Below are 24,286 nucleotides of genomic sequence, written 5' to 3' on the forward strand. Positions count from 1 at the left end.
TGTGCTATTAATGCAGCTTTACCTTTCAAGGGAAGGTTTCGGTCGTGAGGAGTTGGAGATGTTTACAGGCTAGAATAAATTTTTAGCTAATTTTTCACAAATTAGGTTGCGAGGACTAAGGTCGTTCATCCTAACAAACCATCAAGAAGGAAGCCCACGTAATGAAAGCTCAGACCCTCGACCAGGTGTGCCTGAAACACCTCAGGGTGACCCTGCCTGCGCTGCCCTACGTTTCATTTCCTCTTCAGCTGAACATTAATTTACGGGTGAAATCAAGCAATTATTTTGATTGTCCTTCAGTAAAATCAAGGGGAAAATTACAAATTACTCCCCAAACCCCCATGCTAGCATCTAAGGAGACGGGGAATTTTTAACAAGCATCCATGATGAAATGGTTATCAGACTTCTCTACATACCAAAGGAACGACAGGTCGTTTCTAAGGGAATCTGGCTATTTAAAACCTAAATTCAATTTATCATATTATTATTGTTATTGTATATTATAGTAAAATCCTGAGTATGTAAGTTAAATAATTAGTTTACTTAAAGTATGTTATTTTATTTTATAAGAATTTATTTTGTAAATTCTTAATCTAAAGGTTTTTAAAACCACATTGATTATGTTTTCAATGAAAAACAAGTTAGCAAGCCATGAATGAAATCAAGGTTTTCCCTTATTCCTCTCTTGATTAGTCAATGGTTAAAATTTATCATACTGTTACCGGAAGGAGTGATCACATTTGGCTAGAAAGTTTGAATTAGGTGTTAGCTAGACAATTCATCACCACGGTTTTTCAGGAAAACCCATGACGTTTCCAAAGAACCCTCTGAAACACATTCTTACCCAAGGCGCATCAAGCGGTGCGTCCGCGTCCCCACGTGACATGGGCGTGCACACCTGCCTGCGAGGTCTCTTTCCCTGCGTGCACAGAACTTCGGCGCTTAGCTTGGGGGTGGCCTCAAGACCGCCAGCCTGCATTTTCCTCTGGGACACGATGCGGGTGTGAGCACAGAGCGTGCGAATCTTCCAGGAGTGATGGGGCCGGCACTTTAGAGAAGGGTCACGGACACATCCAGTTTTAGACAATTTTTCAACCCATTTCTAATTGAATTTAAAATAATGTCATAATTTTTATCACAAGTCATAGTCTACGTAATCGTTAAAATTTCTAACATTTTGGTAGAAACAGTTAATATGGTGGCGGCGGACGAAGGACTTTCCTCCAGCACCACGGCGCCACGAGTCAGCGAGGGGTGTTGGACAGATTACTGAACATTTAGGACTTCGATTTCCTCAGTTTTTGAATGAGATACTTACAGACTTTGTTATGTAGAACTAATCACCATTGAGAACTCATGTGACCACATAAGCCGCTTCTCGACAAGACTGTCAGGGCTGTCCATTTTATTTTTGATGTCTATATGTTGTCGATAATTTTCTACGATGGTGGACACACAATGTTACATTAGCATCAGGCGTGCAGCACAATAATCTGACAGCTCTATACGTTGGACTGTGACCATCACAAGTGTAGTCATCATCTGTCCCCGTGCGACACCGTTACAGTATCACCGACCGTGTCCCCTGTGCTCTGTCTCTCATCCCCGTGACTCACTCGTTCCGTGACCAGAAGCTGTGTCTCCTCCTTCCCTTCACCCGTCTTCCTCCTTCCTCACCCCCATCCCTCTGGCAGCCACCAGTTCGTCCTGTGTACGTAGAGGTCCGATTCTGCTTTTTGTGTGTTTCTTTGGCTTTTTTTTAGATTCCCCATATGATATTTGCCTTTCTCCGACTTATTTTACTTAGCATAATACCTTCTTTTTATGGCTGAATAATATTCCTGCATATATATACACATACCACGTGGTTTTTCTCCACTCACCTACCAAGAGACACTCGGGCTGCTTCCATATCTTGGTGATTATAGCTAATGCTGCAATATACATAGGGGTGCATAGAGCTTCTCAAATTAGTGTTTTCGTTCCCTCTGGGTAAATGCCTAGTAGTGAAACCACCGGATCATAGAGTAGCTCTGTTTTCAGTTTTCTGAGGAGCCTCCACCCTGGTCTCTGGTGCTGCTGCACCAGTTTGCATTCCCGCCAACAGTGCACGAGGGTTCTTTCCCCGCCTCCTCGCCAGCACTTGTTTCTTGCGTGGTTGATTTTAGCCATTTCCGACAGGTGTGAGGTGATATCTCATTGTAGTTTTTGATTTTCATTTCCCTAGTGATTATATATTACCGGTAATTTTTAACTAAGGGATGACACTTGAACTACTTAAACCGAAAAGGTGCTTCTCGTGGTAGATGAGACTCACGTATACATTAATATCTTGTGACTGGCGCTATTTCAAATCTGTAACATTTCAATTATTTCTGGCTTTAAAGGATTCCCTGCTACCGAAGTCTCTCCCCTCTGACAGCTATTTATGTACATAAGTGTCTGCACGCACCCCACAGCCCGGGTGTGGCCCTGACCTCTGTACCCACAGCACAGGTGTGGCCTTGACTTCTCTGCTGTTCCATCCCCAACGAGACCCAGCTTCTTCCAGTGTGACAAGAGTGGCAGCCTGGGTCTTGGTTTTGATGAAATTACCCACCCTTTTGGTATTTTAGCAACATGATATTCAGGGAATGTATTTTCATTTTATTAGGGACATAATTTCATTTTATTCATATATCACGTCAGTTCGTAGTCAAGTAAAAAGGTACTTTAGTATGTGGACACATCTATTTATTTGAACACGCGGAAAGTAATTTGAGGCAGGTGTGGGAAATCTATACCGTGCTTGAACAAAAGACAGTCTGTTCATGGGTATGTTTTTATTTTCTTTTAAGTGTATTTCTTTATTTTGAGGGGAAGGGGAGGGCAAAGAGCGAGAGAGAGGGAGAGAGAGAGTCCCAAGCCGGCTCTGTGCTGTCAGTGCACAGCCTGACATGGGGCTTGATCTCATGAACTGTGAGATCATGACCTGAGCTTCAGTCAGACACTCAACCACCTGAGCCCCCAGGTGCCCCCACGGGCATTTGTTTATGTTCATGGGTCATAAACAGTCTGAAGTAGCTGGTAAACATGCGTACAACTCTGCACAATTAAAAGTTGGATCAAAGATGTAAATTAGGAAGAATGTGAGGGAAACAGGAACATACTTTTACCAGAAACCCAGGACGTATCAGGGGTTTGAACAGAGCATTGCATTTTGTTCCGAGTCTTTGGGCAGCCGAAGCAAAAATGGGAAAAAAGAAACAGTTCCACTACCTGGTGCAAGTGGTACATCAGTCCCTTAGTGCCGAAGGTAAACACATCTGAATTGCCATCCACTGACAAGCAGGGATCCAGGCTCAGTCAACACTCTGTGCCCTGGAAGACAGAATAAGGACCAGGCCCCTCCTGAAGCTAATCAACATCAGAAACGTTTCTCTTCAGAAGCATCGTTAGTATCTGGACACATGAGTCTGACTTCTGTTTTTCCCACCTGAGGTTTCGTGTTACCACCATACAAGTATGACAAAAACACTACGGACTTGGCGATCGGGGCAGAAATAATTCTCCTGTTATGAACCAGGGCACTAACATAGCCTCTTCTGTATGCAGTGAGCTGACCTCTTCCTTTGGACTCACTGTCACACAGCCTCACACGTGGCTCAGTGAATTCTGCCTCCCTGAGTGCATACGACTTTTCTCAGCGATACTTACAGGCAGCTAGAGACCCTCGTGTATCTCAAACATGGGTCCAACTACGGGGCTTCTTTGTAGATGGGAAAACTCACTTCTTTTTCAATGTTTATTCATCTTTGAGAGAGACAGAGCATGAGCAGGGGAGGGGTAGAGAGAGAGGGAGACACAGAATCCGAAGAAGGCTCCAGGCTCCGAGCTGTCAGCACAGAGCCCGACGCAGGGTTTGAACTCACAAGCTGTGAGATCATTCCCCGAGCCGAAGTCGGACGCTCAACCAACTGAGCCACCCAAGTGCCCCAAAACTATCTTAAGTGGTTTTCCAAAGTCTTAGATGCCCAAGTTCAGGGACAGGAGCTTCCTGAGCCCCCTCTGCTCTCCTCCGCATCACCTCCTTTCCCGGAGTGTAAGCATGTCAGACGCCCATGGGTGAAAAACCACTGGTTTCCCACATGTCCACAGCTATCTCTGTGGTGGGAAGGTGGCAGAGAAAATGGAATGTGTGGAAGCCACACCCTTGGAATTCAGGAAGTTGCCGGCCCGTGAATGTGTTGGCGGAGCAGGGGCCAGGCCAGGTGGGAAGTGTGTGGATGTCGCCAAGGCCCGCGGAGTGAGCAACACCACGGCGCAGGGTGTCCGTGGCTGCTGAGCCTGACCCCGGAGCTGGCGGGGGCACCTCAAGCTGGACGTCCCCCCGGCCAAAGATGGACATCTCAAGGAAGGGTGGGGACATGGTGACAAGAAGCCTCACATAAGACTTCTTATGTAAAATCATTGTGGCCGCTCAGCCACACGACGGAGAGATGTGGTTATTAATCCAGAGCTTTGCAAGAACGGATACTAAGATAGGAGCAAAATGCCAAATGTCAAAGCATTTCTGCAAAAAATCTACTTATGAACATTTAACGAAGATTGAAAACTCTACTGCCTTATATTCACAATGTATGTTTTTTCTCCCCCTGTTGAGATGAAATATTGTTTGTGTTAAAGCAAAATAATGTTTAGAAAGGGCTATATCTCTGTAAGCTAAATTTATTGCCAAAATTATGGTCAATTCACTATTCTTAAAGTTTTTAGAAATTTCACCAATGCCAATTAGAAATAGGAATGATAAAAAATATATCAATATCTATTACAGATTAATACTAACCAGTGTAGAGGTATTTGAATCGTAGCCTTTTTTGTAATAGTTATGTACATCCTGGAACATTTGGAATTGTTGGATTTACTTCTTTCTGAATAGCGATTGTTGTATGAGCCTCTAGTGAGAGAGACAGAGAGACAGAGGAAACCCCTAACTTGGATTCATTCCTCACTCATCTGTTGTGTGACCTCTCCAGATTTCTTTCTGAAATTTAGTGGATTTCATTTATATTTACCCCTCACTTCAGTTTCTAAAAGTATGTGTTTGTTGGGCATAAGGTTCTGATGGAATATTTGACCTGAAATCTACCTTCAGAGTCTTGCCCACTCAACAAGCACCCAAAAGCTAGGTGATGGGTATCAGTATCATATTTCAATCCTCCCCAATTTAGAAAATTCTGAGTCAAGTCAATTGATCTTGAAACTTTAAAATTAAAAGCTCCAAATGGTAGCTTTCCTTTTTCATTAGAAAATTATTGGATTCTCTCTGGCTTGTTGTGCACATTCCATATTCAGATTTTTTTTCCCATCTCGTATACCTCTGCACCCGCCAGTGTGATTGCCATGGCGGCAGCCGCGGGTGAATAATTGCCTGTCTTCACTGGAGCTTGTTCTGGAGCTGAAGTCGAGGGCTTGCTTCCTGATGTACGCATGCCTCATTTGGATTCTGCCAACAGCCTGGGGGCTGTATTATTCATGCCTTGGCAGAGAGCACTCACTAAAAGCCTTGGAACAGAGCCAGGTACTGGCGAGAGATAGTGGAGTGGAGCCTTGCAATGTGCAACAGAGAAGAGCATCTATAATCCAAAAAAAAAAAAAAAAGAAGAAGAAAGAAAGAAAAAGAAAGAAAGAAAGAAAGAGAAGAGGAAGCAGAAACAGGGATCCCTGCACTTCCCTTTTACCCATTTCACACTGATAGAAATTTCATTTGCATTAAAATAAAACACCCCAGCATAATTGCATTTTTTTCTAACTACACTTGAAAGTTTAACACAATTTTCCGCGTTTAATTGCAAAGCTGATTTTAATTAGTAAGGGCCTGCATGTGAAAAATGAAGATTCACTCGGGTGCATGGAGCACACTGCAGTGTTTGCTGAATGCTCTAATTAATGTATGGATGCCATACAGCAGGGCACGCCGTGGGACGCTCATGAAAAATTCTGTGCACGAAGCCACTCAGCCAGGCTATCGGTGTTTTACTTCACGAACCCGCAAGAATAAAGAACTCCCCCCTCGTTCTTTATGAGCCGTCATTGTGCACGCCATCACCCCATCCGTGAACCCTATGGCACGCCTCTCCTTTTTACCGTTCGTCACTGGCATTATAAACCAGAAGTCAGGGCATATATGTTTTAATATCAATTTGGTAGCTTGCACGACAGTACAGGGGGCAGAAATTTGGAGATCTGGGGACTTATCTGTATGGAGTAGAATCAAAGCAAGAGGGTTCCGGACTCGCCGCTCACAGCTTATTATTAGTCACATGTGTGCAGACAGACGAGATTCAGGCACAGTCCTTTCAGACCGAGACGACACTTAACCTTTATTGTCACAATACATCCTTTATTTGAAAAAATAAATAAATAAATACAAAGCTCCCTGGCCATTATCCTGGAAAAGCAGTCTGCCTGCTGCCTGTAGTACGTCTGCCCAGATGGCCAGGTCTCTGGCCGTTGCCTGTTTCATTATGTATTTTAGAGCTCAGCGTGACTGATTCGGTGCATTTAAATCTGAAAAACAAGACACGTAACGCATTTGGGGCACACTTTTGATGTTGACGAAATTCTATATATGTTTCAAATAATTCCACATTCACAGAGAAGGAACTTGGGCATTTTCGGGCAGTTACTAACATCCGTAAGCATACCCGTGGACACTCGGTGGCATTCACAGTCTGGATTGGTCAAGTCTAGACGTAGCATTTATAACCTGGCTCTCATTTCTTGACTAATGATGAGAATATATAAACATGGCTTTGAAACATCAACAGAGTGTTTACTCCTCAGAAATTGGTGGGAACAACAGGCATCATCTCGGGTTCTCCCCAAGTTCAGTTCTGACCGCCACCACGTGCACTGGGATTACGGCAGCCGCTTTCTCCATGGGAAGCGCGACAGGAGGGTTCCTGAGGTCGGGGGGGCTGAGCCGCTGTGGGACCCGCAGTGCGTGCTGACAACTCTTCCCCCTGGGACGGGAAGGGCCAGGCTCCTCCCGCTGTGAGGTGCACGTCCCCACACGAGAGCTTGCAGGCAGGGGGGAGAGGGGATCTCCGGGTGGGGAATCCCCCACCAGATTTCAGCGTGCACACGGGTGAGGATTCCAGGAAGGGCTCCCAGCGCCCGGAATCTGTTTCGCAATGAACGGTTTTGGGGGAACCGCCTGGTGAGCCCCACTGTGAGCCCGTTCCTTAAATCCGTGTTGGAGAGCGGTCACACTGCGCTCACCTGTACCCACACCTTGAGGACCCTCGTGAGGACTCCCTTCTCCTCGTTCTCTGATCTTGTGTCCCGAAGAGAAAACGGTGTGTCAAACATTAGACCCCAAGACCCGATTGAAACTGTACCCTCTTCCTGCCTGAATTAGCGAGAGACGGAGGGAGGAAGTGCTCACTTGGCGGTAACGCTGCTTTCGTTCAGTGAGATTTTAGTGCTTTTGTCTGAAAAGTTTCTGTGTGACTAAGTATGTCGCCAGCTGCAGTAAATGGAAAACCCTCGTCCGACGGGCTTACAAAATGCAGAATTAACTGTCTCACGTAAACTGGAAACAAAGAGCCTCCCTCCCTCAGGGGCTTCTGCCCCATCACCGGCCCCTCTGCTGCAAAGCTCTCCCGAGTCACGGGACAGAAGACACCGGAGGGGTCACTTCTAGGACCTCGCGGAAACACAAGGGGGAACTTTCCGAGAAGCTGCCAACACCATCCTCTGTTCCAGTGCTGCAGCTGCGTCTCCAGCCACCTGCGAGCCCTCCCTGATCGCCCTCCTGACTGTCGGGCCCACCCCTGGAGCTGGAGGGGGGTCAGTGCCCCTAAGGCAAGGGTTCTCAAAGTAGGGTTCCGTGACCTGGAACATCAGTGCCACCTGGAAACCTTCTGGGAAGCCAGCACGTGCTTGGGCCCCACTCCAGACCTGCTGGGTGAGACGCTGCGGAGGGGGCCCTGCGGTCTGGGATTCTGATGCTCCCTGAGTTGGACAACCGCTGCCCAAGGAACAGGTGTGTGTATACAGAAGGCAGGCACCTGGTCAGAGGGAGTCTGCAGGTAACAGAGGAAGGAGACTTCTTCTGGGTAGAAGCATCTAGCAGGAGCGGGTACGAATCTGAAAAATCTTGGGTGGTGACAAACCCGTGCCCCGAAGACCCCAAGTGCCAGAAGCTGCCTCACAAATCTGTCCTCCTCCCCTCTCCCGGGGGGGGGGCGGCCTGGGAACGTCTCGGTCCCGGCCGGACAGACTTCTGCGGACGCGAGGCCAGAGCCTGGCGTCCCACCTCACAGACTTCAGCCCTGCCTGTGACCGTGACGTGGCCCCAGCATTTCCCAGGAGCTGGGGAGGAGGGCTGTCCCCCCAGCAGCCCCAGCCATGCCCCCGTGGTGCCGCCATGACCTTCGCTCCCGAGGCCTCCCTGTGGCCGCAGAGGACGACTCCCAACCGGGGACAGTGCCGTCCTGCATCTGGCTCTCCTCCCACGGCAGAATCAAGGAAGCGGGCCTGGTTGGGAAGGGGTCAGGGCAGACCAGGCGGCCTCGCCAGGCTCAGCCCCGCCCCAGATTGGGACCCCCCAGAGCCATCTCTGGGCATCGCGTTGCACTCACGGGTGGGGTCCAGGGACTCAGGGCTGCTCGGAGCCCCCTCCAGGCCCTGGGCCAGCGTGTCGTCTGAGAGCCAGGCGCTGTGGCCGCCTGGCCGTTTCTGCCCCACGGCCTTGGCCCGAACAGAGCACGGCAGCCAGGAGCACGCAGGGATGCAGGGCCCGGGCGGGCGGGCTGGGGGGAGAGCCGGACGCGCCCTGGAGACTGTGTGGAGCCTGACTCGGACAGGCGTGCCTGGGCCCCGGCAGTCTCCGTCGAGCCCTTGTGGGCTTAGAATGGATCCTCAAGATAAACGCGCCTTCCCTTTCCCGCTAAGGGAGAGTGCTGCACTCCATTTGTATGATTCAACAGACTTTGAAAGATCCACTCATTGTAATTTAGTAGCCACTCTCCGGGCTGTGAATATTACCTAATGCTATATTTAACATCGCCAGGGATACGCTTCACGTACAAGTGGATGCATTTCCTAAAACTCCAGGGAGCGAGAGCAGGGAAATGAGCATCTTGGAAGAAATTCCATTCGTAAATAATGCATAACAATTCAGGGATGTGCCCGAACCGCTTTGTGAGCCCCTCGGCCAGCGCAATGGCTTGTGAGTGGAGAGTCTGTGCTCCCCCGAGAGCAGGTGGGCAGGACAGGCTGGAGGGGAGCGGGCCCAGCGGTGCCATGTGCTTCTCCAGAGAGCAGCTGAGCTAAGAGGGCGGGAGGCAGAGGCGCCACCCGGGGAAGGGTCCGCCAGACGGCAGTCCTGGAGTAGAGGCCTCAACCGCGGGTCGTGCGCACTCGGTCTCATGGATGCTTCGGGTCCCTGTTCATACAGACCTGGCCCGTCACGTCACGTGGAGAGCAGCTACTCGGCATGGGGTCAGGAACAGAGACTCCGCCCTGGTGGGGCCACATATGGGCACAGGCCCCTCCTCGTGTCTTCTCAATTCACCCCCTCCCGGCGGGGGCCCAGGGGTGGGGACAGGCGGGGTGGGTGCCGACAGAGTTCTCTCCAAGGACAGGTGGCTAAAGGAGGCACAGGCCTCACAGGTGGGACGCAGCGTGGTGGGACGGTGGCCGCCAAGAAGGGTCCTGGCCAGCAGACATCGGGAACGCCGCTGTAGCCCCTCCCCCCTTCCCTACGGGAAGCCCCCGTAATGCCTGTAACAGTAACAACAGCGGCAGGACGATGCCAAGAAGCACTTTATAGTTTACAAGTCCTTGTCCCGTGGGTGTTGGCACTGGCCACCAGCACAGCTCCGTGGTCCTGGGCTGCTGTCCACACCCCGGTGGACTTCTGTCCCCTCCAGCGCCAGTCCCCCCTGCGAGGCGGGCATGGCCGTTATCGGGGACACTTCTTAAATTATCCTAGACTGACTTCTAATACACGAAAAGAAGGGGGTGTGGTGCAGGCTGAGAAGAGGAGAATTTGGGGGGGGGGGCTTTCACAGCCCTTCCCTAGCCAGGAGGCGCGTCCGGTGGCTCTCACCCCCACCCGGGGCCATCGGGGCACTGGGGGGACACGGGGCACGCGGCACGGCTCCTGGCACCAGGTCTGCGGGGAGGGACCGTGCACACGCAGGGCTCCTCAGTCTTTGAAACGCTTCCAAACTTGGAAAGATAAGGGGTTAGCTTTTCAGATGCTCTTAACTGACTCTCCAGGGGCCTCTGTTCACCAGAGAGGCTGAAGGGAGTCAGAGTGACTTAGAGTAAAGGACGGAAATGGGGACAGCCTTCTCTGAGTATTGATTGTGTTATGGTCACTGCGTGACATCTGCCCCGGACGTCAGCCACCACTGCTGCTGGGTTTTTCCTTTGATTTTAATGCGTTTTTGCTGTTTATTCAAATCAGTCTCAGGATTTAAATTTGTATTTCTTTTTTTATTTTCACTGAACATTATAACATGAGCCTTTTCCTATATCAGTAAAGACTTTTATTTTGACTTTCATGGCTGACTTCCAACTCCACTCTTATTGTTAGAAATAATTTAGTTTTTTGAAACTTTCTCGTGTTATGAAAAATGTGTGATAAGTATCTTTACAGATACCTTTTTACGACTTTGATTCTTTGGTGTATGTTGTCATAAGGAGAAGCGTGGGGCTGGAGAGCAGGAAAACAGGAACTGTTCTTTTAAGTTTCTTTCCAGCAAAAGGAATCTTCGTACGTTCCCACCAGCAGAAGGATGCGATGTTACCCCATTGCACACAATAGGGGATGTAATTGTTTCTAAAATACTTCCTTCTTCTTGGAAAAAGAGTTATAGTATTTGTGAAAGGATCCATTTTTAAAAGATTGATCATTATTTTCAACAGTGCCTTTTCCGGACAATTCCGGACAATGGCATGCTTAGCCATGAAAGCCATGCTTTCTTCTTGCCTGAGAATGATCCCCCTTAGTGTTTGGGCGAGCTGGCCCCCCAGACCGCTCCTCCCTCCCACAGCCTAGGACAGTGTTTTCCACAGCCGGACAAAAGCAGAGGGGCCGATGCTTTGCGCCAGGCACAAAAGGACACTCACCTTCTCCTCTCTGTCATGGTCACCCGGCTCACCCCTCCCTGCCACCAGCCCAGCCTTGAACGGCAAGCACGGGATTCAGAAGAGGAGCCGGGTGACCAGACAACAAAGCCCGAAGCACAAGTGTGTCTGTGCAGGGACAGGGCACACGAGAAAGTGGAAAGTCACCTTGACCTCCTCAAGGCACATCCACGGGCACACCTGTCGTCGCCTGGGTTTCTTGGAGGCGTCTTCCCCCCGAGTCCTTTTCCTGCCACCCTGGACACAGCACCAGGCCCCGGGCGTCTCTGTGCTCCCATCAGCCGACGAGTGAGCAGGACCCCCCCACCAATGCCGCTGCATTTTAACTTTGAGCTGGTGAGCGTGCCCAGACACGTTCCTTTCGGTCTGTCACGTGTCTTCATGATTTAACTTCGGGAAGATTAGAGCATCTTCTTCTTGTCACCAGTTGCAATGCCAAAGGACAGCAAGGCAACCACTTAAATTGTCCTGGCTTCATTTGTACAGAGAAGGGAGGACAGGGTGTGAGCTTGGTCCCCTCCCTGCCCTGCGTCTCCATGCTCGGGACTGATAGCGATCTATACCCGCCAAACACTCGGAGCTTGGGGACAGCCCCGTTCACCGTGACCCTGTCATTCCATCATTCCATGCACTTGGATAGACTCTGGCCAAACGTATCCCTTCCCGATGGTGAGAGCTGATCTGGTGCGTGGGAGGCCGACCCTGGACTGCTCCTGCTTCCGGCCGGTCGCTGCAGGCTCTGGGATGGCCTCCGTCCCTTTGCACAGACAGGGCTACCAGTGACCAGAAGGCTGGTTAACTTAGTCTTCTGGAAACTGACGGTACGTGAGATCCCACAGTTGTCTCCATCGAGTTACTGGAGTAAATCGTGTAAGCCGGCAGTGTTCCGGGCACAGGGACTGATGGCGAGTTAGCACGCCCAGGCCTGCCCCCGACCCCCGTGGCCTCGGGCCCCAGCCTCCATGATAACAGGGTTCTTGCCTCGGACACCCACGACCAGCCTCACGTAAGCCTTTCGCACGCACGGCACCCGCTCCCTGGATGCCGTGCGCCCCGCAGGCTGGCGCTCGGCCTTCAGCCCTGACGCCTGAAACCACCAGCAGTTTTAATCCCTTCGTGCGGGCTGTTTTTATCTTTATAATCTGTTTTCTCCTGAAAACAAGAAACACTGTGGAGTACTTGGAGAGCATTTTCGTAGATTACCTTTTTCCACTGCTGCCGTTCCGGGTGTGAACACTGCACAAAAATGTCTCTAGATTTTAAAACGATCAGAATTCAGGCGGGCGACAGGCGTAGAGATTCCACCCGGGTGAGTCCTTCTCCCGCTCCTGCCGTCACCCCGGGGCCTCTGCAGGTTATGAGAGGCTCCCGCACGTTGCGCGTCTTTGTGCCGCTGCTGGGAACCCACCCCACCCCGACGGTGTGGCTGGGGCGAGCTGCTGGGGGTCCAGCAAACCTTTTCTGCGGCAGCTGCCCTTGGCCGCGGCCCCAGGACACACGCACCGAGGAACCGGGCGGACAGACAGACATCAGCACAGCGCCGCGAATGTCATCCCGGGAGCAGGGACCCAGCAGGGGCAAGCAGATGGACGGGCTGCATTTCCAGCCCAACACGGGGACTCTGCCAGTCGCTTCCTCCAGAAATCACAGGGCTCGTAGGGAGCAGCCTAGAGGCAGTGGCGAGACCATGTGACGTCACGGACTGCTGGAGGGACGCCCCGCGATGCTGACGGCCGAGGGCTCGCTGTCCAGCAGAAAGGATACCTGGAGGGGAGTGGGGGGGACGCCTCCCGCCCTGGGAGCAGCCGTGACCTGTGGTGTGCAGCACTCAGGGAGGCATGCGTCCAGAGGTGCGGATCGTGGGGCCGTGGCCCGGGGCTGCCGGAGGAGGAGGCTGGGACGAGACAGGCGTGCCCACGGAGACCCGTCTCCAGCCGCGGGCCTGGCTTTCCACACGAGCTCTGCCGTGCACCCCAAAATGCCTGAACAGGAGGCCACGTCACTTTCGATCTCTTTCGTTCACTTATAAACACACCAGGCGCTGTTCATGGTGACCTTCACCTAAGAAATGACGTGGACACAGATCTCCAAATGTGACATTTTGGAATTGGAAATTGGAAGACTTTTTTTTTTTTTTTTTTTTTCTTTGTCCCAGCTCTGGCTCCAGCTACCAGAAGGGTCTGGAACAATTCACTTCATCTCCCGGCAGGTGGGAGACACAGGTGGACACCAAGCCCCCGGTTCAGCCCACATTCCACCTCAGCCACTGCCCGACGGCTCTCACTTTGTGCAAGGAGTGGTCACGACCCTCTGAAGACCGGGTTCCCTTCTACACGTCAAACACGTGTCACCAAGGCCAACCTCGCCAAGCACATGCTTGCACACGCCCCTCCATTATTGCCGCGTCTGCCCGTGTGGAAACTTTGCTTCCCAGACGGATGGCCCTCGACCCCTGGGACAGAGCCTCTCCGTCTGCCTCGCCGCGGGCCCCCTTACAGCGCGGGCTCCCCGTGGGCCCTCACTACACGCCTGCAGAAGGGAAGCTACTGGCGAAATGCAAGACCCTGAATAAGGGAAACGGGCAAAACACAGAGCGACTCCTACACGTGAGCAGATGACACTGCCTCAGTTTACCGTCCATAGTAAGACACTGTGCCCTTTCCCGGAGGAAGGCCCGGGGGCGCCACCCGGATGCTAACTGCCTCTGCACCGAGCGTCAGGAACTTGCTGTGCGTGTTGGAGCACATCCCGGGGAGGAAAGCACCTCTCCCCACAGCACCTGCACCTCCCTGTGGAAACACACGTAGGACACAGCGTCCCCGGTGCCGTAATGGAGTCACGTCGAGGGACAGCGGGGCAGAGGAACGTGGACGCACGCTCCTGGGCTGGTGGGTGCTCCCAAGGGGAGAGCCTCCCACCGGCGAGCGAGGGGGACTGCGCTGCTCGGGCAGAGGGAGGCAATGCGGGATGAGGCCTGGCCCGTGGGGAAACTCCACATTTTCGTTCACTCGTTCAGCCCGTCGGCCGGGCGGCGAGGCTAGCGTTTGCGCCCCTGCGACGAGGTAGCCGTGTGCCGAGCGCCGAGGCCCCTGGCCACCAGAGTGGGCGTCTCTTCCAGTGCCCGGGTGTGGACTCGGAACGCAGGGGCGGCCGCCCACCAGGTAGCCGAGGCCCAGGACGGGGCAGCGCAAGGGGGAGTCAGCCCTCAAAGGGGCAGGTGGGGCAGGGGGCCGGGAGCCCAGTGAGGACAGAAAAGCAAGTTCCCCGCGGGGACCGAGGCCGTCCCCCAGGGCAGGGGTGCGGAGGACAGCAGGTGAGGGGCCTCCCGTGTGCCGGCGGGGAGAGGTCGGAGCCCCAGCTTCAGGATGGCGTGCGGGACAGGAGCAGACATCGTGAGCCGAGCCTGCGGTCAGGAGCAGGGTGGAGAGTGAGGACAGCCTGCAGACGGGGCGGAAGGGGGAGGCGGGGAAGGGCCCAGCGTGGCCTCGGGGCAGCGGTTCCCAGGTGCGCGGCCCAGGACCGGCAGGGGGACCGGAGGAGGCGCCAGGGTCAGTGCAGGTGTCTGTGCCGCTGGGAGCATTTCTGCCGTGACGTCAAAGCCTTGTGGAGCGAGGGGACTCTGGACGCACCTGCGGCCTGGCGTCCTCGCACGCTGGCCAGAAGGCTCTCTCGCCCCCAGGGAGCTGGAGACACTGAGCTCGGGGCCCGGGGACCAGAATTGTGCGCCGGCTCTGGGCTCAGTCCTTCCCACCTGAGCCCCGTGCCCTTCTCTGGTGCCTTCTGTTTCCAGCTCAATGGAAATCTGACGGCCCTGAGGTTCTGGGGTTCAGGGGTGGCTCACAGAACCCACGCGGCCCAGGAAGTGGAGATACGTATGAGGGTCCTTCCGCTCGCCGCAAAGGCGCAGGGAACAGAACCGGTGATGCTCAGAGCACGGGGACTCACAGGCGGCCACTCGCTCGCCCAACTGCCATTCCCAGTTTAGCGATTCCGGCCTGTGTGGAGGTACCTGAGGACAGACGCCCCTTGTAATGGCGGGCCTGTCCCACGTCTGACACTGACTCGCGTCTGGGGCACGCGGGCATCTTTCAGAAGGTAAGCGAGCACATCCAGGTGGGCCCCTCGGCACTCCCACGTGCGGCAGGGTCACTGCCCTCGCCGGGGGCAGGAAGCCAGCAGGGCCGCACCGTCAGGTAATCGCGTGCGCACCCCGCCGGCCTGCCCAGCCCAGAGCTCACCGGCTCATCTGCTGGCGGCCTACGTTTTCTTGTCATGATGCGGTGGAAGGACCAGAAGTAGCGAAGCCCGTGCGTTGTTCTCAGCCAGCGGCGAGAAATTGTTTTTATACGAGAGTCATTTCCGGAGAAACGGAATTACTCTGGGTTCTCAGCCTCCAGCCAAAGGCTGACCTGCCTGCTGTGGTCCCGGAATCTGACGTCCCCGCTCGGGGAGTCCTGGGCCCGGCCTCTGCAGGGACCGTTCTGAGACCGTGCAGTGGACGGCCAGGACTGTCAGCCAGCCCCCTCTGCCCTCTCCAAGCCAGCCTTCAGACGGCAAAGCCCTTGACCCGGGAAGGGCCGGATACGGGCAGAGGCGGGGTCGTCTGGCTTCAGGCTTCTCCCTCAAGGCTGCCACTGGGTCAGGGCCACGTCGTGCTGTGTGCTGCCCAGGAAGCCCACGGGCACATCACATTGGAGCCGCACCTCTGAACGGCCTGTAGGATCCGGCCTTTTTGCTTTGGGTTCTGGTTTTTCTGTTGTTTGTTTTTCTTGCAATAAGTTGATGTGACACTATTGACCTTTCTTGCCGTGTCTCAACTTCTGGGAAACTCATCCCCAAGCAGACCCGTGCTATACACACCGGCCCTCACTCGTTTCTTTTTAGCACTGGGGAGTTTTACATTTTTGAGACTGTTATCTCAATAAAACATGTGAGGAACCGCGTTGACGTGGGAACTGTTCAAGGAAACACACGGGATCCTACAAGGAAGGGGCCTCGGCAACCTCCCGACCCCCTGGCCCGGCGAGAGTCTCACAGGGAACAAGGGCATCCCCGACACAGCCCCCTCGGTGCTTCCAGACCCCCAGACACACCTGGTCTGTGGCCCCCGGCTGCAGACGACGCCTTTGAAAGTGCTGAGGATCTGATCGGTGCCTTCTTTTCGCAGACCCTAGTTAAGGACAGACCCACTCGTCAGTAAAGAGCTTTCTGGTCCCAGACCGGCATCCATTTCTGGAACAAACAGTCTCAGAACCTTTGCATTTGTACGACTAAGATTTACTTTTCTGCTCACAGGGAGGAGAGGTTGGCAGTTTGGAAAAACTTCCTGTCTCCTTACTGTTAAAAATGGAGACAGATTTAAGTGCCTCGCGGCAGAACCGTTTCCATTAACCCAGTACGGAGTCGAAGGCCAGTGCGCGCGCCTCTCCTGCGTTCCCCATGCGCGGCTCCCTCCTCCCCAGGCCCCAGCAGGGTGTCTGCACCATGTAAAAGCAGCAGTGCTGAGTTTCTTTAAAAAAGAAAGAAGTTCTACAACCCGGATGAGACCCGGAATGCAGTGAACTCGGCGGGTCCAGCCGCATCTGAAGACGGCTTCGGAAGCCTGTCCCCTTTGGAGGGGCAAAGTGCTGGGGGCGATGAGGAAGCCTCCCACCCTTGTTAGCGCTCGTGGGGGACCCGCGGGGAGGGTTAGAGCCTTGCTACCAAAACATCCCGTGTCTTTCTGCAAATGAGCCAAGTGCTCAATAAAACAAACATAAGTAGACAAACCACACCGAGGACTTACCCCAGCCAGGTGTGCCCAGGTCCCTGGCAGCTGTGCCCAGGAAGATAGTCCTCCTCCTTGTTGCCTAAACACATGAGCAGCTTCAAAGCAAGAGGAGAGAAGTGAGGACCGCCGTGTAGGAAGTTAGAGACAGAACTGCCTCACACACACACACATACACACACACCCCAGGACCTCACACCCAAGCAAGACTCCCAGGGACACCACACCTAAATAAAGCAGTGTGATTGCACCATGCAGCACGCCTCCCCCGCCAGCCACTTCTGCACCTCCTTTCTGGCTGGGGACTCTGAAAGACCACAGCCACCAGCGCAGCCACACAGGGCACCCCCGTGTCCCCTGAGGGCACCTCCCTGCTCATAGAGACAAGCAAGCTGGAGGTAGACGGGACAGAGACGCCACATTCAGAGGATCCAGGAGAGATCCTGAGAGGAGGGGCACGGCGGAGGCCCCGAATTTGTCCTCAGAGCACCTTTCCCGTGAGATTTCACTCCGGCTCGTGTGAAACCAACAGGGTGCCCCCCAGCGCTTCTCACTCGGCTACCGTGTGCAAGCAGGCTGCCTGTCCAAGCAGACAGCAGCCTGCCACAGAGAACGTAGCATCTCGTCGTCTGAGTTCAGGGAGGAGAGCAGGTGGTAGGAGGAGTGGCGGACCCACGGCCGCGCGTGTGGTGTTCTGTGACGAAGAGTCACCCGCACGGGGACGTGGCTGCGCCACATACACACCCTGGGCCGGGTCGTGAGCAGGGCAGTCACGCAATAAAGAAGCTGCCGTGTGCTTCCTCAGGCCCAGCACGCCTCCTGGACTCGGAGACGGAAATAACGGGAATGAACATAGCTGCGTTCAGCTGAGATATCATCCGGCTCCGGGGGCGGGGCCCCAAACGCAGATGGATTTGGGGATAAGGTTGCTCTTCGGCAAAAATGTGCAGCGGCGACAGCTTGTAACTAGCCGTTGCCACAGACACTAAAATCGAGGCTACGTTATGAAGAAAACATTCTTAAATCTTTAGAACGACCAGATTTCCAGGCTCATTATTTGTAGCCTGCTGTCGACAAAACTGTAGAGCAGCTTTTGAAAACCTATGTGGAGTAAAAGCTTATATATTTTGCTTATTAGAAAATGCATATTTAAGAAGCTTCAAATTTCTATCAAGGGCATATCTTGCCTGGAGTGTGCATGTGTGTGCGTGTGTGTGTGCACATGTGTGTGCTTGTGTGTACATGTGTGCACACGTGTGTGCACGTACACATTATGTGTTCGTGTGTGTGCTCGTTGTACATGTGTGTGCACGTGTGTACACATGCATGTGTGCACGTGTGTGCATACTATGTGTTTGTGTGCATGTGTGCATCTCATGCAAGCTTGTGTACATGTGGGTGTGCGTGCATATGTGCACTGTGCACATGTGTGCATGTGTGTACATGTGTGCACTCGTGTGTACTGTGTGTGCATGCTTGTGTGTGTGCATATGCAGGCAGGCGTGTGTTGCATGTGTGTGCACATGTCTGTGCACGTGTGTGCATTATGTGTTCATGTGTGTATGTGCATGTGTGCACATGTGCGTCTCAGGCAAGCATTGTACATGTGTGTGCACGTGCTTGTGTGTGTATGCATGTGGGTGTGTGTGGGTATGTGTGCATGTGTGTGAGCACATGTGTGTGCATGTTTGTATGCGTGCATGTGTATCCATGTGTGTGTGCATGTGTGTGCATATGTATGTGTGTGCGAGCACATGTGTGTGCACGTGTGTGTACATAAAATGTACATCTATGATAGACACAAGCCACGGACATTCATATGCATCACCTGCATTCCCACACTAAATCTGTAAACAACTCAATCCCTCAACTACCAGAATTTTAAATACTTCGCAACTGAGCAACCACGTGAAGACAAAGTATCGTGTCCTACTGCGCCTGAAGGAGAATAATCTAGCATGTATTTGGGGAAGAGACGAAAGGACATCTTTAGCCCTTTATTTTATGCCTTTTCTTACACGCTTGTCCCTGGTGCCATCATGCAAGTGGCACGCTTCTCAGTTCTTCCTGCGTATCCTACTGACCGCGGCTCACGGAAGCTGGGACGGCCGCGTCAGTGTGACGTATTTCACGTCTCCGGTGTGGGTGGTGCCAAGTGCCAAGTCTTCCTGCCACATTAAGCGTTACCACGGCACTGAGTGCCCGTGGCGGTACCACGCGGAACAGCCACTCACTAACGGAATTGTCACACTTGCCGCCTCAAGCGTTAAATTCCTCATCTGGACTAAATGCGGACCGGGTGGCCTCCGTTGCTAATGTTCCGTGTGACCTGGCACCCTTCAGACCAAGAGGGCCGGCGTCAGCCTGTAAATGTTCAGAAAGACAAAGTTGAAGTTGCCGCGTTGTCGAGAGAAGCCGACGCTGGTATCTGCGTGCGCAGCTCTCTCCGGGGACGCCCTCCTCTGGCCGGTGCGGGCGGGATGCCTGCGGGGTGCGGAAGGGCCCCCCACGGAGGTGCTGCTTCTGGCTGGCGTCAGCCTCTACCGCGTGGTGCCCGACAGAAGAGCTGCTCGCAAAGTCTGGTCTGATGCCACCCCACGCGTCGGCCCGTGCACACCACTTAATCCCTGTGGCCTCGGTTTCTTCATTTTCTAGGTTGAAAGATGGATTTGGCGATTTCTAAGGCTTCTACCTCCTCCAGACCCTACCGCTCTGAGGGTGTTACCGTAGTCAGCAGCATCTCCTCGCACGCAGTTCACTAGCTCATGATGGACCAGCCCCTTCCGGAAACCTTATCAACCGCTTGACATTTTTAACTAAAATAGAAAAAGTCTATGTGTATTTACAAAGCGGTTTAATTTTCTAATCTCACTGCCAAGAGGTAGCCTGGTTCTTGGGGTAATTTTATCCTAACATTCTCAACATTCTAGTCTCGTCAATGACAAAGATAGTAAATGTTGTTTTTGTACAGGGAGAGGAGAGAGCACACATTTTGTTGAAAGCCAGATGCTGGTAAAATCAAGTCTAAGACTGGTGGGCCCGTTCTGAAAGTGCCAATAATATTGATCGATAGAAACAGACGTATCAAAGACCCACTCCTTCATTTGGCACAGCGAGGATTGAGAACAATTAACTATACGGCACAGTCCCTAAGCCAAGGAGAAAACAGTTGAATTGAGATGATAAGGGAAATGCATCTCAAAAAGTCAAGACCACAATAAGGTGGTTTACAAGATTGGTGCAAGGTATCAGATGGTTCCTAAAAGTAGAGAGTCCTGAATTCTGGACTGGTCAGGAGTGACTTTACGGGAGGGTGGACCTCAAGACGGATTTCAAAGGGTCAGCAAGAGGGAACGGTCATGGGTGGGCATGGGATTGCGGGCGGAGAGTGGGGGGAAACAGGCAGCCACCACCAGAGCTCCAGGGCCATGTGGCGGGATCTAAAATACACGGGAAGGGCGCCTGGGTGGCTCAGTCGGCTGAGCGTCTGGCTCTTGGTTTCAGCTCACGGTTCACAGACTCCGCTTGACAGCATAGACCCTGCTTGGGACCCTCTCTTCCGTTTCTCTCTGTCCCTCCCCCGCTCGTGTGCACATGCACACCTTCTCCCTCTCAAAAACAAATGAGTAAACTTTAACAAAGAAAAGAAAAGAAAAAGCAGCCAATGATAAAAAATAAAAACAAAATAAAATTACATAGGTAGGACAGAGCCATATTTTTTAAGTTCTTTAAAATTAAGTCGGGGCGCCAGGATGGCTCAGTTGATTAAGCGTCTGACTCTTGATTTCAGCTCAGGTCGTGATCTCGCGGTTTGTGGGAACAGGCACTTTGTCGGGCTCTGTGCTGACAGTGTGGAGCCTGCTTGTGATTCTCTCTCTCTGTCTCTCTCTGCCTCTCCCCCATTCACTCACTCCCTGTCTCTGTCTCTCTCTCTCTCAAAATAAATAAACTTAAAGAAAATTGAGTAGACAATGTCCAAGTTCCAGAAAGAGTTGAACACACTTGTTAGCTCGGGCCGCCTTGCAGACCTCACTAAAACAGCGGCCAAGATTCTGGTTCTTAAAGGCAAAAGGACACTGGGAAAAATAATGGGAAAGGAGAAACAGCACCAGAATTTTGGAGGCGAAGGAGCAGAGAGTTGAGTACTGTGAGATCTAGCAGACGCCCGGCCCCTAACAACAGGCAAAACTCGGGTGGCCCTGACGAAACCTGAACCCTGGAATCCTCTAGAACTCCCGAATCGATGGCACCAGGCACGGCTGGACGTGTTGACGATGGACCTGACAGCGGGGAAACTGGTCTTACGCGTGGGTAGAAGCAGCCACCCCAATGGGCCGCTCCGGGCCCGGAGCCGATGAGCCAACTCTTCACCCCCGAGACCTGATCAGCTTAAAAAAATGTTCTCTGGAGAGAATGAAGCACAGAGTTTGTCACCGAGGTCACCGGTCACTGCCACGGGGTCACTGTCTGCTGAGGGGAGGGCTGCGTGGGCATCTGTGCAAGGAATGCCGAGACCCTGGAGTCTCCACACTGGATTCCCAGCACGTCGCCTGCCGGGAGGAACGGCCACTTCCTGCCGGACCACCTGACGAAGCAGCCTGGTCCGGCCACACCCGAGACCCGCAGTCAGCGCAGTCCTGCCCCACGTGTGGGGGACGTCCGAGGACCAGGCACGGGGGAAAGCCTCTAAAATGAAACAGCGCAACAGAAAAAACAACCCGGAGAAAATAGAGAAAATCTTCCCTGCAAAGGTGTAATATTCTCAAACAGGAAGATGAGAAAACAATTAGGACCTCAAAGAAATTCAGAAAAATGAAAGATAGCAAGAAATAGAACTCAAGAGAAGGACTGGAGGTAAAGTTGAAGGAACTGTCCAGTTAGAAGGACAAAACCCTGGGGGAAAACAGAGAAAAGATAAGACAACACAAGAGATGGCTCCGGAAGCACAACAGCCAAATAATAGCAATCCAGAACCAGAGAAAACAGTAAGGATAAAATAGCGCTGGAAGTAAGTAAAAAATTTCCCTGAACTGACTCCACAGCAGCGCGTGGCCCAGAACGTGGGAATGTATCCCCAGCCAGAGAAACTGGCAAAGACTCTCAGAAGCCCAGCTTCATACAGAGGATCAAAACTCATAACAGAACTGGACTTCTTGACCGGCTCTCAAGGAACTAGGTCACAAGGAAGAAAGCAGCAGACGTACCGAGGAAAATGCCATATGACCTAGAATTGCATTCCTGAGCGGACCATCGGTTGTGGGCAGCACACAGACACCTGCACACGTGCAAGGGTCTCACATGTGTCCCTTTCTCATGCCTCCTCCGTGAGCTCCTGGACCATGTGCTGCACCCACGCGAGACAGTGGAGGACAGAGATGCTGGGTCCAGAAGCAGGGGACCCAGCACAGGTGAGGGAAGGGCGTCCTTGGGAGGAGGCTGCTGGGGCTCCCAGGGGGACAGAGGTCTAGGGACAGACACTTAGAGCAGGCTAGACAAGTCCAGGACAGGTTCCTCCAGGGTGAGGTGGGGGGTTCCTAACGGAGTGGAATGTGTGCAGAGTTGACCCCCCGAAGGAGAGTTTGGGCATCGAGAGTGAGAAGTAGGGACAGGTGTGACCAGTACTGTCTGCGTTTTTGTGCATCTGCGGCTGTCCACACGCCTCTCCATGTACATGGCCTGAACTCTTCCATCCGTGTGGGTGTGGCCCATCCTTCCCAGGTGTCTGTCTGTCTGTCTGTCTCCTGCCCCACAGCCCGTCCGGTCCATCAGGTAACTCTCTGCTCATGTCCTGTGAAGTTGGGGACTGTGTCCGTGCTGCTCAGTGAAACATTTTCTGAACAAATGCGCAAAGGAGCCACTCTGTCTAATTCATTCAGCAAAACGTATTTTTTGCCCACCGTGTGATAGACATTAGAGGAACAGGTGTGTGATTGTTTTAATGGATCCTGACCACAGCCCCATAAGAAAGTGGGACAGGGTTTCTTGGTCCTTAGAGACCAGAAAGGCAAGATGCGGGGACAAGGGACTCTCAAGTACTTTGTTCAATGTTATTCAGCCGTGTGACCTTCAGAAGATCCCTCACGATCTCCGTCCCACAAAAAGAGAATTATAATCATTTCTATCCCGTCATCGTGTACCGTCGCCGTGAGGGCTTAGTGGGCTCATTTTTGTGAAGATGTTAAAAAACAGCAGGTAAGGGCTCTGTGAGTCGTGCCATATTCGCCAAGCTGGGATTTGAACTCAGGGCTCCAGAATCATGTGCAAATATGACTTACATGATTCCAAAATAAGTATTTTAGCCCTGACACAACCGAGGCCATTCAGGCAATACAAGAAAGGTGTCACCCGTGAAACAGCGATCATACACAGCGACCGTGCGTCTGTGAAGTGGCTGTGGCTTCACGAGCCTCCCCTCGATGTTGGGAGACGTGACCTGCCTGCCCGAGTCCTTCCTCTCTCATCAGAGGCCATGCAACAGGGCTGGACCAGGAACATGCCACCAAGCCCATTTTCCAGTTACTGAGACCTGACCTTCTGTTTATATTAAAATCAGATAAATGAAAACACCAAGCAAGAGGCCACTGAAAACCCCACAGAAACCAGCCCTGAGAGCTTGTAATACACAACATTTTAAATGTAAGTGTTCACTGCGGCCAGGTAACCAATTTGCTAGAATAACGTGACAGGAAAGATTCAAGATGGCTTAAGCCAAGCTAACAGCAAAGGATCGTAAGAGCTGCACTGGCGGAGACGCTCCGGGCATACGTGAGCGGCACAGCGAGGCTCGCAGGACGTGGGGGCCCCGGGAAACTCCCCGCTAACGGCACACAGTTCTTCCCTCTGCAACTTCAAGGCCTTCGGCGGGGCTCAAACACATGAGCTACCGTCACCCTGAGTCACCACATTACTAGTGCTTTGAGGGTTCGACTGTGGGGAGAAAACCAGAAGAGCAACCGTCGCCATCTCCAAAGGTTGTGATTCTGTAAAGTAGGAGCGGACGCAGGACATAAAGAGCCTGTCGACACCCCGCAGACGGGGATCTGGCGTCCAGGGTCGCCGTTAGGTGAGCCTGCCAGAGCGTGCGGGGAGCTCTGCTTTGGGGCGTCTGCAGGCATCGCTGGGATCTCCACCCAGGATCGGCCTTGCCCCTCATAGACGGATCCATCTGATTTTGCTACAGTGACACAGGACACATTCCCTTGAGCGACTGGAGAAGAATGAGCTTTCTTGACGTCGGAGTTCTGGGATCTTGAGCTACCTCCCAAAGCTCAGCCCTTCCTGCCCCGTCCTGCCCTGCTTCCCTGCAGTAGCCAGTGGCCACTATTCACTCAACAAATACCTGATGAACACCTACTGTGTCCCAGATGGCCGTCA

At 52.8% G+C, this 24,286-nt stretch overlaps 1 protein-coding gene across 1 annotated transcript in view; it reads left to right on the forward strand.

The window, feature by feature from the left end:
- The window catches only part of MYT1L (myelin transcription factor 1 like), a 106,748-nt gene that overhangs the window by 1,318 nt on the left and 81,144 nt on the right, over positions 1-24,286 (forward strand). The window lies entirely within an intron of this gene.

This window comes from Panthera uncia (assembly GCF_023721935.1).
Source record: "Panthera uncia isolate 11264 chromosome A3 unlocalized genomic scaffold, Puncia_PCG_1.0 HiC_scaffold_12, whole genome shotgun sequence".
NCBI classification, from domain to species: Eukaryota; Metazoa; Chordata; class Mammalia; order Carnivora; family Felidae; genus Panthera; species Panthera uncia.